Source organism: Macrobrachium nipponense, chromosome 14, assembly GCF_015104395.2.
Source record: "Macrobrachium nipponense isolate FS-2020 chromosome 14, ASM1510439v2, whole genome shotgun sequence".
NCBI classification, from domain to species: Eukaryota; Metazoa; Arthropoda; class Malacostraca; order Decapoda; family Palaemonidae; genus Macrobrachium; species Macrobrachium nipponense.
Genome location: NC_087207.1, coordinates 25,506,574 through 25,523,851, shown reverse-complemented (window position 1 = coordinate 25,523,851; position 17,278 = coordinate 25,506,574).

Below are 17,278 nucleotides of genomic sequence, written 5' to 3'. Positions count from 1 at the left end.
GCAATCAACAAAAACAAGTTGTTGTTGCAAAGACACAATCATCCTTTTCGATGGAGAACATTCCTTTCTCAGGCAAAAGGCTGATCCTTTGAGAAGACGATGGGCGAGGGGAAGCCCTCCTCCTTCTCACATGGACCGCCAAGGATATATCTTAGGAGCGACCGAAGCGCTCAAAAGCATACTCATCGAAGAACGTCCTCTCCGGTGAAGATCGCAACACAGCAGAAGAGAGAGGACGTGAAGCGTCCCCCTCCCTGAGACATACATCATACATCTTAGCTCTCTTTTACTGCGGAAAGCCTTCCAATTGCCCAGGAGACGACTGCAAAGCAGAAGGAGCTAACGGACGAGAAAGCGTCCCCCTCCGAGGAACCAAAGACTACGGCCGCCTGTGCGACCGATAGGCGTCTTCGTTCTCCTCAGAGGGAGCGAGACCCCCTCCGAGAGTTCCAACTCCTGCGCGGGGAGGACGTCTCTGAAGACTAAAGTAATCTTTCAAGATTTCAAATTCTATGAGATTATGAGCCATGACATCACCTATAGACGAATCTTGACTATGAGAGATGTTCAGAATCATTTTCTAGATCATCTATGCTATTCCAGTTTGTCTGCAGGAAAAACTGGAGAGGTGTGAATTTCAGTCTATTCAGGGAAAACAAACTTCTCCAGCGAGGAAATGGTCCCCAACTGCAATTGCATTCATTCTTCCTTGCACGAGCATGTTTCCTTCCCTAATAAGGCAGCGTTTCACTTAAACAGGAGTAATTTGAAGACACTGTAGAAGATTGTTTCATCTTCTTCCTAAAGTCTCCTTCCTGAGATCCATTACTATTCTCTGATTCTCGGCGAATGTCTGAAGAAGCATTACGTTGGCGTCCATCCAAGCGTCCTGCCGAGCGTCGCGCTCGGCGCTGTCGTATTTGGCAGCGGAAGGAGTCCCCTTCATAATCGAGCAAGGACGTCTCGGCGAGCTAATTGACTGCATCTCTTGCACATCATTCTTGTTTCGAGGGAAATCATGTGTGCTATGCCGCTGTAGACTCGGACAGAATCTGTTACCATGCGGTAAACAGAACCGAAAAGGTCTAATACATATATATATATACATACACACTATACTTACACATATATTATCTATATATATATATATCTTATATATATAGATATATATATATATATATATATATAGTATATATATATATATATATATATATAAGTACACATACACATTCATATATATATACACTTCTACATACACACATATATATATATTTATTTATTTATTATTATTATTATTTTTTTTTTTTTTTATGAAAAAATTCTCGCAAAGTGAAGATGTTCAGCATGTATGCTAGAATTCCCCTCAACCCGAGGCTAAGGCAGTGATTGTAGGGTAGAAATACGGTTAGTCCGTCAATCCCGCAGGAGAGAGAGAGACGTAACCTACTGCGCATGGCAGACAATCAGATGGAACTGAGCACTGGCATTACGCCATTAGTGACAGCAGACTCAGAGAACGTTCGTCGTTCTCGCACTGCTCTGCCTGAGTTGCCACCTACACCATTCCTACGAATGAATAGGTTTACTACCATTATAGAGCAGAAACCAAAATCCATCAAACTGATATATTTAAGCGAAACTGAATTTGATAAATATAAAGCTAACTTGGTATTGTCCTAACTTCTTCTTCCTAGCTTAAACCCATTTTATATGGGGTCGCCATGGTATTGTCCTAACAATACCTTAAATGTTTAAACAAAAATAGGGAAACCGGCAACCCCTGAATAGTTGCAGGGAGAACCGATTAAATGTAATAAGAATAATCGTACTCTCGGTTGTACTCCGTAGGAGTAACTTGGTATGAGTATATAACTTGAACCATACAACCGTTGATAGTAATATGACGTAAGGGCAAAAATAATATTACTATGATACAACATCGCTTGTTCACCTTTACCCGGCAGATATATATATACATATATCTGACTGGTAAGTTTTATGAACAAACGTAGAGTATTTTAGACACTTGGACAGCTACCTCCCTACTACATTCTGCCTCACCGAGGTAGGGAGAGCATCATGCGGTAGTGTTTTGGTCAATGAGAAATTCATACGCTTACGCGATAGAATGAACACTCATGGCATTATCACTATACTTCACTACACTACTATAACTTTCCAATGCAAACATGATTCCAGGCTACGCAAAGATTTAAGAATCACAGATAGGGTATTACCCTCCAAAGACACTATTGTAGGGCCCGAAGGCATCACAGGTCTTTGGAGGGATAAATTCTACTGGACGGGTAACTTGTGTTACACGCCTGGAGGAAGACCTCCTTACACTATCACGTTCTAGTTTTACGTACCTATGATTCATAAGCCTTCCACGCAGAATCAGACATATTTTCACACTCGTGCAGCGCTCATCAAACATACAAACATTTTGTTCCTACAATTCGCGCACACTGTATGAGGGTGTCTACCGAAGTTTTCGGTAGCCTAACCTTGCATTCTTCCACACAACATACTCTGGCCTAGTCGAACTAGATCCAGACATCGTAAGTTTAAGGAAAAATCAAGCCAAAATAAAAACAATCCACAATTAGCGTAATGCCTAACCACCGATCCTAATCAAATCCAACCAAAAATCAATCGGGATACTCAAGTGACCAAAAGAGTTCCAAAATCCAATGACGGAGGTGCAGAAACACTTGTTGTCTGCACCGGCGACAGAAAAATTTCTGACAGAAAATGGGAATGGTTCCTTACGCCCGCCTCCCAGCGGCGGGAATGGTACTACCACCTGGCCGACCATGCTGCGTGTGCCGGGAGTTTTGAAATTCTGTCGGACTTCGGAGAATACAGCTATATATATATCTGGCAGGTAAGATTCATGAACAAAAGCACCGTTTCCTACTTTCATGACGAATAACTCAAGTCCAGTAATTATCCAATTTGACGGGCATGTACTGATTTCTTCTGATAGGAAATCATTTACAGTCATTAAAGACTTAGATAAACTCACTCACTGTTCAGAAGCCATGAATAATAAAATTTGTACAGCTGACTCTTTTGAATTCTATCTATATCAACGGATTCATGTGAGTTAGGGATAAGTGCTAAACGGCTTCTCTCTCTCATACAAGCGAAGGTTTTTGTCTGGGAAAGGGGAAAAACTTTATCCCTTTTTACGGTAATAAATTTAATTACAGGATGAATAATGGTTCCTGGATCCGTTACGATAAAGCCGGATTCAACGTAGTGTGGTCCGGATGGGAACCCACCCAGGCCCCATTATCCCCCCTATCTTTGTGGCAGCTGATGGTGTACGGGACATCTACAAACTACACCGTCAGAGGGGTCAACACGATAATATGTGAGAAGGCGTTTTTGCCGAAACTATACTTTGGGCATCTACAATCATCCCATCACTACCTCTCCCCATATAACACGCGGGTGGCTCATCGTTTGACGCAACTGGCCGAGATGAACCACAGCGTCACCGACTTATGCAGGTGGAGAAAATCTTCGTTACTACATTCTGCTGGCCGTGTTTCAGCGTGACGGCCATATTGGTTATCGCCGTCAACATCTTTGCTTGGCGTAGGCTGAGGCATAAACAGAAGGATCTCCAAGGAAACTTATTAGCCCGTCTAGATGACGTACCCGTTAAACTCAAGTCGTTTGAGTTTAGGGCCGCCTGAAACTGGCCACTTCATTTTGTGCCTAGGGAAATTGTCTGGAATTGGGTGTGTGTGAAAAGCGGTCCGTATGCTGGCAAAAATGTAGGACAAGAAAGACTCGCGCCTTTGCATTTGAACAGTAAAGTATCTCCCGGGCCCAACCTAATAAAATATTATAGCCCATCTTATACATTAATATACTCCTAAAGGTATTTTTCAGGCACCTAATAAAATATATCAGCCCTATATATTGCATTTGTGCACAATTACACAGTTATACTATTATACCATTGTACAATTATATTTATCTATTACAAAGAGTGACAAGTACTCTTTAACAATTATCCATGATCATGCTATAATCTCTGTAGTAACCACTATTCTTAATCAGGTTACCTATTATCATATTAATCATGTATACATGTTAATCTTTTGATTTTTACCTTTTTATTATTTTTTGGGTACCTAATCATTATTATTACCAAACAAGGATCTAGATTTTCCATGCATTTATCTTTGTTTATGAATATGTCAAAAAGGGTATGTAACAGAACCTTTTTATGCATTTAATCACTTATTATGTTTATACATAGACATATGTTACAAGCACGCTCCTAAGAAACAATGTTTCAAGTAACTTTTGTTATTCAAGGCTTGAATAGGTAGCAGTCCGAGCCTAATGTAATAAACATTATTTCAGATTACAGTATCTGTAAATAAAAACCCATGACCTGAGGTCATGGCATTAGGAGGGTCCTACGTGACCAAAGCAGATCTAGATTACGCTATGCGCTGTCTGCAGTAGCCTGGTTTAGCTCTGTGCGTTGTCAACATTTTATATTAATGATAACTGTTTGCACAACAACTTCCATGGGAGCGGTTGACCTGTTAACCTACGCCGGAAACTTGTAAACTTCCGAGCGGCGGACATACGTATGTTTTTATATGAATCGCTGAGATAGCTAATGTTCCGCTATCGACGTGATGCTTTAGAATGGCAGTTCCGAGCCAGCCTTCAAACATATCGGTCTCCCAACCGATCTGCACATCTTAGTATGGAGTTACAGAATAAAGTTGTTATCTCTGTTCAACTTATCTGTTTGAATCCTCTCCTTTAGTTAAGAAGAACCACTCTACTAAGATATCACAAGGAGATGGGAGGAACCAGAAATACTTACGAATGACAGTCGTAAGGAGAAAACAAAAAAAAGTCTTTCGCAAAAGCGAAGAGACTTAGACCGCGAGTTTTGAAATTCTGCTGTGACGTCAGAGACTATAGCCATATGTAACTACCAGGTAAGTTGTATACGTAAAATTAACTTTTGGATGAATGTGGCACACAGTAGGTTGTGGTATCAAAGAATCTTTGCAGCAACCCTCTACCCCACAGGTACTACATTACTTCCAGCCTTTTACTGGCGAGCCAGTTTCCTTGGTCTCATCTTACTAGTAATCCAACTCCTTCAATTTCTTGCTTTAATTTTCATTTCTAATTTTTAAAACTAAATACTTCTACAAGTTTAAATCACTGGCTTGGTTAACCACTTTAATAATACGTACTGTAATAATAATGAAAAAAAATATATATTAATAACACAAAGTAATACTAATAATTTGTGGCATTATTATAACATTAAAGAACCAATTAAGGGAAATAATTTAATTTGTAAATAAATAACAATGTTACTGTTTACTTAATAAATGTATATATACCAAAATGAACTGAAACCTCCAGTACATCAATCAGATCTCTTGAAAAATATTCATGCTACTACAATACAAGTTTAGACATGCCTCTTTACATTTTGGAAAAATAGAACTCTTGAACCCTTTCAGTATGCATGCAAACACACAGATGCAATACATAAATGTATATCAGTAATTAAATATAAAAACTAAATAAAAAACCTAAACTTTCCTTTTATGATAAAAAAATATTCTGATAAAAAAATATTCCAAGTCAAAAAAAGGCCATCAAACTGAAAGTTTATCGTCTGTTGTTTGTTTTTCCATCACTCATCTCATCACTGCTGCACGGCATCTCACTCTTATGCTAAAAAGGAAAAATAAAAATAATGCATCACTATGGCTTCTCACTAGGCTCAATTAAAATCCAAAAAGAAAAACATTTTATGAATAAAAAATATCCAAATTAATAAAACATTATAATAAAAGATTTTAAATTAACCCAATAATCATATAAATGTTTAATATCATGCTCACATTGTTCCCTGGATCAGTAGTCTTTCTATATTTAGATAGAACAAAAAACTGGAAGTATTCCACATAGCAAACCCTTTGGATCCTCGGGTATTACACTGATAAATTACTTAGCTTTTTTAATAACTGTACACATGTAATCAAGTTCAGTACAGGCAGCCCCTGGGTTACGACGCGGTTTCCGTTCTTGAGACGCGTCATAAGCCGGAACATTGTAAAAAATCCTAAGAAAACCTTACTTTTAATGCTTTGGGTGCATTGAAAACTATGTAAACTGCATTCTTATTGCATTTTTCATAAAAAAACTTCAAATATTGATTATTTTGCATTTTTGGTGTCATATTTCATCTGCCAGATGAGTTGTAGGCGTCGCAACCCTGGAAATAATGTTTGATGAATATAATTGAAAAGCGCCTTAACCTCGGAACATCGTAACCGGAACCCGTCGTAACCCGGGGACTGCCTGTATATCCTAGTTATACCGGACTGCTGAGCTGATTTTTTAAACAGAATCTCCTAGGCTGGCCCAAAGGATTAGATATTTTTACGTGGCTAGGAACCAATTGGTTACTTAGCAACGGGACCTACAGCTTACTTACTGTGGAATCCGAACCACATTGAGAAATGAAAATCCATCACTAGAAATAAATTCCTCTGATTCCTTGTTGGCAGAGTGGGTCCCAGTCTTCTTAGTGAATCCATAATAGCACACAGAAGGCACAAACACTCAAAAACATAAATAAATCAGTCAAAACAAAGAAACCGGCTTGGGCAGGAGGACAGTAAATACAAACAGCCACACTCCAAGGCAGCGCATCACATGATGCAGACATGGTCAAGTGACCAGTCTTCACCTTGGATATGCATTGTTGCCGGATGCCACAGATTCTACATTGCAACCTTGTCGGTTTTTAACCAGTTTCCAGCTGGCGCTAGAAGATTATCCTATTGTTGAGACCAAAGGTTTGTTCTGCATATAAACAAATTGGGTATTTTAGCCTTTTAGAGGCTTTTCTTAATATGAACAGAAATAATTTGTGACCAGAGTAGGCAAAACCTAGTTTCATTGACAGTATACTTTTTAAAAATTGCATGTTTGGTCAGGAAATAGATTATGAAGTTGTACAATTGTTTTTGGACTTTTTTCCCTCATATTGGAGTTGCAGCAAACCCTTCATTCACTATTCCTTGACAGGAATTGTAATGACATCTTCTGTAATGTGCTGGTTTTGGCAAAGTTACCATTTCAATTCACAATGAAATAACAGTGTTGCAGGTAAGACAATAACAACAACACAGGTAAGAATGATGCATTTATGTATTAAGCTGAAAAGTATTTCATGAATTTACCTTTTTGTGTGGCTGGCATGCAGGAAATTCTTGTACAGTAGTATTGAGTTTGGAAAACTTCATGAATTAGCTTTTTAAGAAAGTTATCCAGGTGTATAATTTTAAATTCAGATGAGCAAATTCCAAGTCGAATCGGATCGACTCCTTTTCCATTGGTTATAAGCTGTTACATATGTCTATAATCACCACTGAACTAAGCTTTGTCTTGAATAATGATAGTCAACAAATGAGAAGGAATTCATTTTACTTATCTGCGGATTATGCCATCACTTACAGAAACTTCACTATACAATCATGACCCATTCAAAAATGAGAGATCACTGAAAATTCCACTTCATTATGCTTGAGATTTATGGTATATCTTTAAAATCAGATACATCAAGGGTACCTCAATTTTATTCATCAAAGAAACAGAAGCATGACCTGAGGTCACAATTGGAGGCTACAGTATTGGTTTTAACATCAGAAAAATCAGTGAACAACTAATCAAAGCAATTAGCAGACTTGTATACATTACTATCTGCTCACTGCCAGATTCAGTGGTCAAAATCTCTAAGTTATGGTGACTGATAGGAAAACCACTCCATGGTAAACACTGAAATTGTCAACAAACATAAAGGATGCTTTTCAATCAACTTTCTGCATCTTATTCAAGATCATAAAAGTAAAAAACAGTATCATCTAAGTCTGCTTTGCAGTAGCTGTAACACAGTTGTTATGTCAACCACAAACCTTTACAACCTGGAATATGTAAGACCATTTATGAAATGGAACAAAATTTTGGCCAACGGCCAAGTACTCAGACCTATGAGGTCATTCAGTGCTGAAATTGAGAGTAACAGGAAGAAAACCTTGCAGCTGCACTGTGAAATACCTGTTCGGAGAGGGTGGAAGTTAAGATGGAGGAAAGTGAATATGTGTGGATGTACAGTAAAAGGAATAAAGGGGGTTGCAGCTTGGGGGTGGGGGCCAAAGGCCCCATAAGAGATGCACTGACAGCACTAACCCCTATGGAGATAAGACCATTTATGATTATAATTGGTTTGTATAAAATGTTTCATAGAAATAACAATTTTTGAGTTTTCTATAAAAGAAAACCTTTGAGAAGGATTTTTTCTGTCCATCCCATCCACCCTCAGATCTGGAAAATGACTGGGATTAGAGCGCTGCAAATTCTTACGTTGATCATCCACCCTCCAATCATCAAACATGCAAAACTGCAACTCTCTACCCTAAGTAGTTTTGATTTTATTTAAGGTTAAAGTTGACCATGATCGTATGTCTGGCACTGCTATGCATGCCAACAACACAGGCTATCAAAAGGATGTGGCTGAAAGTTTTATGGGCCACAGCTGAGAGTTCCACAGGTTGTGACAGTTTCTACAGCATTCATTATACAGGCCATTTTTTGACCCGTTTTGTCTTGATCAGAATTTATAATCTTCCATGTCACCAACACCTGCACTTCTTCGAGCTTCCTTACATCTTACTGGCTTTACACAAAAATCGTCTGCATTTCTCCTTACTGAAATAATTTAAAACCACACCTACTTAGCTGGCTATCAGCTCTCATAGGGTTGGCCAAAAGTTGCTCATACAAACAGCAGTCCATTGCTGGCATAAAACACCAGCTTATTCAAACAACAGTCTTGTTAATATCTTGAATACTTCTTCACCATTGTTCCAGCATTAACTCACTTCACTTTCAATATGATTGCTTAACTTCTGATTTTCCTGGCAAATTTTTTACCCGTCCTGCGCAAACTTAATGGTTTCTCGGTAAACTTAATTGTTCCCCGGGATCTTGTTTGAGGGCCCTCATACACACACTCAGTTACACCGCCATCCACTTCTCCCAGACCACTTCCAGTCAGACTCCCATTTTCATCTCCCTAAATACTATCCTCCCAAATCCCACTCACTATCTCATCTACTCCTTGTAACTCTTGTCCCAATATCTCTCGTAACTCTGCCACCAAATCACTCACCTCATTTACATTCCTGCCAAACTCCTGAAGAGACTCATTCATACTGCCAACCACGTCCTTACTACCCGATTCCCTTCCTGCTGAAATCTCACTAAACCCTGACAATTCAAACCCACACACACTATGAGCATCATTCCTCCCCTCAAAGTCATCCTTATTACACGCCTTATCCACCATTTTTACCCCTCCATCATGCAGTTCACGTTTCTCCCTTTCATTCCCTTTCCTTACCTTCTTCTGCTTTCTTCCATACTTAACCAGCACTAACTGCCAATCTCCCAGACCCATTTGCTCACTGATGCTCGGCTCACATTTTATTTAACTCCAACCCACACTTATCACATTCTCCTGAACACACTGTCGCATACTAGAGGACCCACCCAACTGAATCCCCTTTTCCCTTAGTTTCCAGAATTCCCAGCCTGACTCACCCTCTTACACCTACACACAATCGCCACATGACCTTCCATTCCACATTCAACACATTTCACATGCTGTTCTTTACACATCCTAGCATAATGCCCGTTCTTCCCGCAGTTGCCACAAACCACGTTCATACAGGTACCCTGACATCCACAAGTATGTGTCCTACCTGTCCCCACCTGTAACATTTAATATCCCTATCTTTCTTACACTCGCTCACTAAATGCCCCGTTTGCCCACACCAGAAAGCATGCTTCTAATGCCCACCAACATTCATTCTTCTTGTGTCTTTTTTATATTGTTTGCTTAAGAGTTGTTGTGCCTGTGTCCGGCGTACCAACATCTATAACACTGCTGCTCGCTCACAACTAACGACCCTACTCTTCTGACACTCCCACTAGACCTATCTCTTTTTGGGCCTAACTACCTCACGTTCTTGCTCTAAACGCTTCTATCATACCACATCGGCTGCCATTCGCCTTGGCCCTTCCAAAACTGCCTCCCTATAGCTCTTAAACTTTGGTTATAACCTCGGTTACTTCAGTCCTAACACTAACACTTCTACTCTCTTTCATGCACCCATCTAACTCGTAATCCTCGACTATTTCTAAAATATGACAAATTTTCTAAGACAATTTGTATTTTTCATAGCTACAAACCTGAGGTCTTAACAATAGAATAATTTCTAGTGCCTAGCTTGATCCGGTTAAAAAGCAGATGCAAGCAGGGAATCTTGTGATATCTGGCAACACATGCGTAGATCTGGTGAAGAGTGGTCAAGGACCACACATCTACGCCAGTCTTTCCCAACTCAGGATGACTTAACAAATAGAGGGGCGGCTAGAGTGGGAAGTATAACGTTAGACCTCAAGTTTGTAGTCATGAAAAATACAAATTGTCTTAGAAAATTTGTCATTTTGTTCATACGCGAATAAACCTTCGGTCTTAACAATAGGATAGACTCATACTTGGAGGGAGGTATAAGATATCCTAGACCAGCTGGGGGCCTACCCACTGGTCCAGCTCTCAAAAGAAATAGTTCTTGGAGAGGGACTGAAGCCCATTGAGAAGCTAGATAAACGGATATCTAACCACTCAGAAACCTTAGTGTCGTACAATGATATACTATGGGATAACCATTGTATAGGGAACCAAAGAGAAACTTTGACTGTCCAATAACAAACCAAGACACCAGGGTTTGTATTACTCCCGACTCCTCCTTGCCAAGGAGTGGAGCCTATGCTACCAAATAGTGGGTAAGATATTGTAAATTGCACGACCACACTACAAGTATGACTACCTTACTCACCTGTATCAGACCAGTCCAGCAAAATACATGCCTATTTCTTAAACCGCCTGAAGGAAGAAGGAAAGGTACAAAAGAAAGGAGACCAGCCAACTTACTCATTCTCTCATCCACACAATTATCTTAGGTAAGTACAAGGTGCCCCCCTGAAGGGTGAACTATGAGTTACACAAACCTGTTGGGCAGCCACCACAGGACCCAGGGAAAACATGTTCATAGATCCGTGGGCAACATCCTTCAGATAGAAGGAGGTGAACGTGGACTGGCGTAACCAAGTACCAGCGCTCAGCACTCTATGTACAGCCAGGTTCTTTTTGAAAGCCAGAGAAGGACCAATACCTCTAACGTCATGTGCTCTAGCCTGCACAGACATGGTGGTGGAATCATCAAGAGTCAAGTATGCCTGTCCCATGTCTTCCTATATCCAAAAAGAGATAGTATTCTTAGACACCTCTTTCTTTGTACGGCCTGTGCTAACAAAAAGCCTGTGGCAGCCTTGTCTAAGGTGCCGAGTCCTTTTAAGATAGCAACGCAGGGCCTGGACAGGGCACAACAAAAGCTCTTGAGCAACACCACCCACAAGGTCAGTCAGTGATGGAATGGAAAACGAAGTGAACCTGTCATCATGCACCGAGGGATTTTGGGCCTTGGCCACGAATTGCGGGACAAACTCGAAGGACACCGACTTCCAACTCCTGGTGTGCTTCACCTCATAACTCAGACCGTGGAGCTCTCCTACCCTCTGGGAGATTCCAAAGCCAAGAGGAAAACTGTTCTTGAGCGTCAGGCTCCCTGTCAGATGAGCGACGCAAGGGCTCATAGGGGACTACTTAGTTAGCTCTTAAGCACCAAGTAAACATAACAATTTGTCGAAAATTTTATTTTTCCTAACTATACAAACCTGAGGTCCTTTAACAATAGGAAGGTACTTAGCGGCAGCTGAACTGGTCGTAAGCTTCGAACAAGGGAGTTCAGCATTTAACTGCTTGTCCGGCAGTTGGGGGTCAGCTCGACTGCGAGGAGAGGAGTCACTTTGCTTTAGGCCCAGGAAACGCAAAGTGAGGGGTGGCACGAGGTGGGACTATGTGTAAAGGACCTCAGGTTTGTATAGTTAGGAAAAATACAATTTTCGACAAATTGTTATTTGTTCCGATACGTAATACAAACCATCTGTCCTTTAAAAATAGGAAGACTCACTTATTGGTGGGTGGAATCTGAGTCTTATGAACAGACTGGTGTTCGTCCCACCTTGGTTACCTCCCTGGTCGTAAGAGCAAAGGGAGGGATCCTAGCCTATGCCCAGCTGATCTGGGTGTGCACCGCAGGATCAGTGGTCAGACTTCTGGACCAAGTTTATAAGAGGGACGCAAGCATACCTCTTATAAATAGCAAAAACACAAGAACTAGTTCCTACTTCAAGAGCCAAAATGAAGTCATGGGTTTGTCTCTTGTTGGCTTCCACTCACCCCCCTTGTTGGGGAGTGGTGGATATATACTCCTATCCCTACTGAAAAGGATAGGATGGAGCTCAGTCGTGTAGCTTACCTGCATTTGCTTCCTGTTCAGCGTAGTGACAACCGCGGCCCTCTGCCCACAGGTAGAGGAGGAAGAACGAAAGAGGAAGAGAAGCCAGTCACACTCTTTCAATCGTCCATTCATGCAGTCACACAAGGATGTGATGCTGTTCTGTCCGCTTGGGTGCTGAGTAGACTACACAACTTGTTGAGCAGCCACCACGGGTCCCAAGGAAAAGGTGTCCAATGACCTGTGAGTAATATCCCGAAGGTAGAAGGAAGTGAAGGTGGTCTGTTTGGCCCAAACCCCTGCCTTCAGAACCTGCGCCAGGGAGAAGTTCTTGCGGACCAATACCTCTGACTTTGTGAGCTCTCGGACGAAGGGTACGGGTGTCGTCCCTACCATCCGCGTCGTACCCCCTCCTGATCACCTCACGCAGCCAGAAAGAGTGTTCTTGGAAACTTCTTTCTTGGTAACCCCGGTGCTAACGAAGAGGCGTCGACACTCAGGCCTAAGGTGTCGAGTTCTCTTCAGATAGCGCCGTAGCACTCTCACAGGACAAAGCAGCATCTCATCCGCATTGTTATCAGTGAAGTCCTTCAGGGAGGGGATCATGAAAGACTTGAACCAGTCGTTCCAGGGTGGGGACCGAAGGACTCCGAGTCTTCGCTACGAAGTTCGGGACGAAATCGAGCATCACGGATCCCCATCCCCTGGAATGCTTGACGTCAAAGGAAAGACCATGAAGTTCCCCCTACTCTCTTCGCCAATGCCAGGGCCAGCAGGAAGAGGGTCTTCAGGGTGGGGTGGTTCAAGATCCTGGTCTGACGACTCTCGTGGTTGGCCTCGAAGGGTTTCTCGAGTCAAACTCCTAAGGACGAGAGCACAATCCCACCCCGGGAGCGTGAGTTCCCTGGTTTTGGGCAAGACCTCTTGAAGCTCTTCATAAGGAGGGAGATCTCGAAGGAGGAGGAGATATCCACTCCTCGCAGTTTAACGACTTAGGGCCAGGGCGGCTCTGTATCCTTTAACTGCAGAGACCGGACCGAGGAGCTTCTATCGGCGAAGGAAAACTGAGGAAATCTGCTACCTGCTGAATAGTGGCTCTGAGAGGAGAGAGACCCTGTCCACGACACCAACCACAGAAGAGGACCACTTCCCATGTAAAATACAGCTGCAGAGTACTGTCTGAGGTACCCAGCATCTCTGTTGCTGCGCTGCGAGAAAAGCCTCTCACTCATAAGAGATAGTGGATAACAGCCAGCCGTGAAGACACAGGGACTCGACCGACCGGTGGTACCGTTCTACGTGTGGCTGGCACAGAAGGCTGTGCCAGGGTGAATCTCTTCCTTCCCCCCCAGTGCTTTGGCTGGGTACCAAATGGCTTGAGGCCATTTGGGCGCCACCAGTATCATCCGAAGATTCGAGGTGAACAGCGCCCTGCCTGATCACCTTGAGAATCAGACAGAACGGGGGAAAGGCATACACGAAGAGGTTGTCCCACGGGTGTTGAAAAGCGTCCTCTGCAGCTGCTCATGGGTCCGGCACAACCGAGTAGAAAACCTCGGTTGCCTGGGTCTTGGCTTCACGGCCACCCGCGGGTGACCGTACACTCGGTACCTCTCGCGAACGAGAGGCCGAGACGGTACCTGGCGCCGAGGCAGAAACTCTGGCGCCAGGCGAGGAGGTACCGGTGTTAGCCGGCGCTCCTCCGGTCCCCGTCTTCTTCCTTGCGGAAGGAGAGACGGGCCCAGTTCCTAAAGGAACAGGACCAGCGGAAGTCCCAACCATCCCACCGGAGTGAGACGGACCCTTTAGAAGTCTCGGAGCGAGCCTTCTTAGGGGGTGAGGAGGCTATCTTCGTCTTCCTCGGCTGTGGGGCCTTAGAAGTCGAAGGGGAAGCGGTGGCAGACGACGATGAAGAAGAGGATGAAGACAACGACGACACCTTCCTCCTCTACTTCTTCTTCATCAGCTTCCTCAGGACCACCGTCAGGTTTTCTATCCAGGATGGAGCCGGGGCAGTTGCCGAAGCAACAGGGCCCGACTGCACCTGTCCGGAAGGACTGGGGTGGGGGCAGCAACACCACGGGCAGGAACAACAGCGGCAGGAACTGGTACTGGTACTGGAGCGACAGCAATCTCAGGAACAGGAGGCGGGGCAGGAACCAGCGGCATCCTCTGTACTGGAGGCAGGTCCAGGGGAGAGCTCTTGGGACACCGGAAGTCAGGGGCTGAAGCAAGAGCGGCAAAACCAGGTGGCGGCGTCACAGCATACGTCTTCACCTCCGGCAGCAGTGCCTGAACAGCAGCTGTCGGGGTTACCATGGCAACGTGCTGGGTATACGCCAGGTGCGGTGGAGCAGCATAGCCAGGCGTGGACACCATCGAGGTTGTCGTGGTGGTCGGGCCGTGAGTTACCGGCCTGGCCCCTCTCGCTAGATGACTCAGCAGCCCCTGAACAGCGAGTACCAGGCCCGGCCGAGATCATCCCCAGTGGCAAGCAGATCTGAAGAAGGAAACAGAGTCGGGTTAGTAAGTGGGGGGTTTCCCCTTGCCCGGGGGGGGGACAGTTCCCACCCCGAGTGAACGGACGACCCCGAATACAACTGAATGTTGGGGTACCTAGCCCCCTCCTCCACGCTCGACTGGTCGAGAGAGGAGAAGGTGTGGCAGTAAAGAAACACAGACTTGGTTTTTTCTTCTTTACTTAAAAAATGATATATATATAATGGATACAGACACACAACGATCCTTGGGTGGAGAGGTAATAATGTCCTACAGGGCTTGACTTCAACTAACTCCACATACTCCTCACTCTCCAAGAGAACATCTTAAATAATCATTGACAATCAACAACAAGTAATATACAAACTCAACTAGTCATAAACGGTCATTTACACCTCTTCCTTAATAACCCACAACAACAGAAATACCTTTATACATAAACTGTCCAATTAAACCCAAACAGTAATTAACAGTTTCAAACAATAATTATACACTCCCCCCTGAATTACATTCACATATATTACAAACTCTAGCTCTTCTAACTCTTGTTGAATGTCTTGGAATCGCGTTGCACTCAGCAACAGTGCCTGAATCTTCCTCTTCCCCCTCATCTTCATGAACAGGAAGCTGTATAAGAAGCTCCTCATCCTCAGCATCAGTAGTTTCCTCACTCAATATCAATCCTTGTGAAGAACACGAACGAAGATCTCTAACATGGCGTGGAACTCCATTGACTTCAACAGCTTGTTCTGACAAAACTCTCGTAACCTTGCCTCTTTCAAATTGCATATTGCATTGCATGTTGGATGGTTTTACCCACACCTCATCACCTGCTTTGTAGGGGCCACTCACTGCCACTTTGTCATTGAGCATGGATCCACTCCTCGGACCCTACAGGGTAAGAATACAGCATACTGACAGGGGCAGTCGTTGAGTCGCAGTCATCACGAGGCATCAAATTATACAGATATACAGCCTCTGCAATGCTGCAGCCTTTCCTTGCAGCAATGACTTTAACAGTTCGATGGCATCTCTCAGCTATACCATTTCCTGATGGAACATAAGCACATCTAAAAGTAAGATGCACACACCACTTTTTTGCAAAGTCAGCAAATAGTTTGCTACGAAAAGCAGGGTCATTGTCAGTTAACAGTTTCCTCCGGCGCTCCTCGTTCATAGAACACTGTCTCAAGTTGCCCGATGATTGCTCTCACTGGTCTGAAAATGGAGCCGACGCCAGATGGCAAATCGAGATGGTCCACAATCAATGAGAGTAAGATACGGCCGTCCATCATAGTGAGTAATATCCATGCCAACTCTCTGCCACACTCTATCCACTTCCAGACTACCCTTCTGCCACTTCACTGGGGCGGGCGGGTCATTGACTGGCATGCCTCACAGCATTTGACAACAGCCTGTACTTGCCGCCTGGTAACTCCTGGATGGACTTTCTTCACAAAATAGAGAGTTCTTCTCACACCCGGGTGACCAGCAGCATGATGGATTCTCCTTAATTCCATCACTAATGGCAGGGACAACAGAAGCACACACAAGTTTTGCATCTTGGTGACATGAACCAAGGTCCCTCAGCCAGCGCTGAGGTACACGTGTCAAACTGTCAGCTTTATTATTGGCAGAAGACACAAGTGTAATAGACAGTGGAGGTCACACTCTTCTATCAGTGACAAGACTATTCCTAGTCTTCTTCTGATGAGCATTTCACTTGCGGCCTTAGTCTTCAATCTGCTTTTTTCCTAAAAGTCCATCTGAAATCCATCTATGCACAGTAGATGAGTCAGTCATTAATTCACCTTTTGTATCTTCCAAGCCAGTGCAAGATTCAATCCTTAATGACTGCATCTAGCTCAGCCATTTGATTGTGGCAAGAGTCGTTCTTTCCGCAGCCAGCTGGCATCTTCCACAATGGAACCATTTACTTCCACTGCAACACCAAGCGCAAGAGAACTAGCATCCACCCAGATCTTGAATTTGTCACCGGTGACATTCCACTGTCCTCTCACAGGGTCATCCTTCTTAACCTTCTCCAGAAGTTCCTGCAAAAGACATTTTGATGTAATCATCATTAATGACGTCGTCCCATCCTTCAGTGACTTTATTGACTCTTCTCTGATGAATGCTACCGCCACTCGCAGCCATCCACAAACAGGTGGGAATGGCCTAACAGTCTACCACAGTATGAGAACACTGCTCGCCGAGTCAATTGTCTGGTGCATCGCCCAGGTCATTGTCCCTTTTCCAAAAAAGACTCCCCTGCTCCCCCC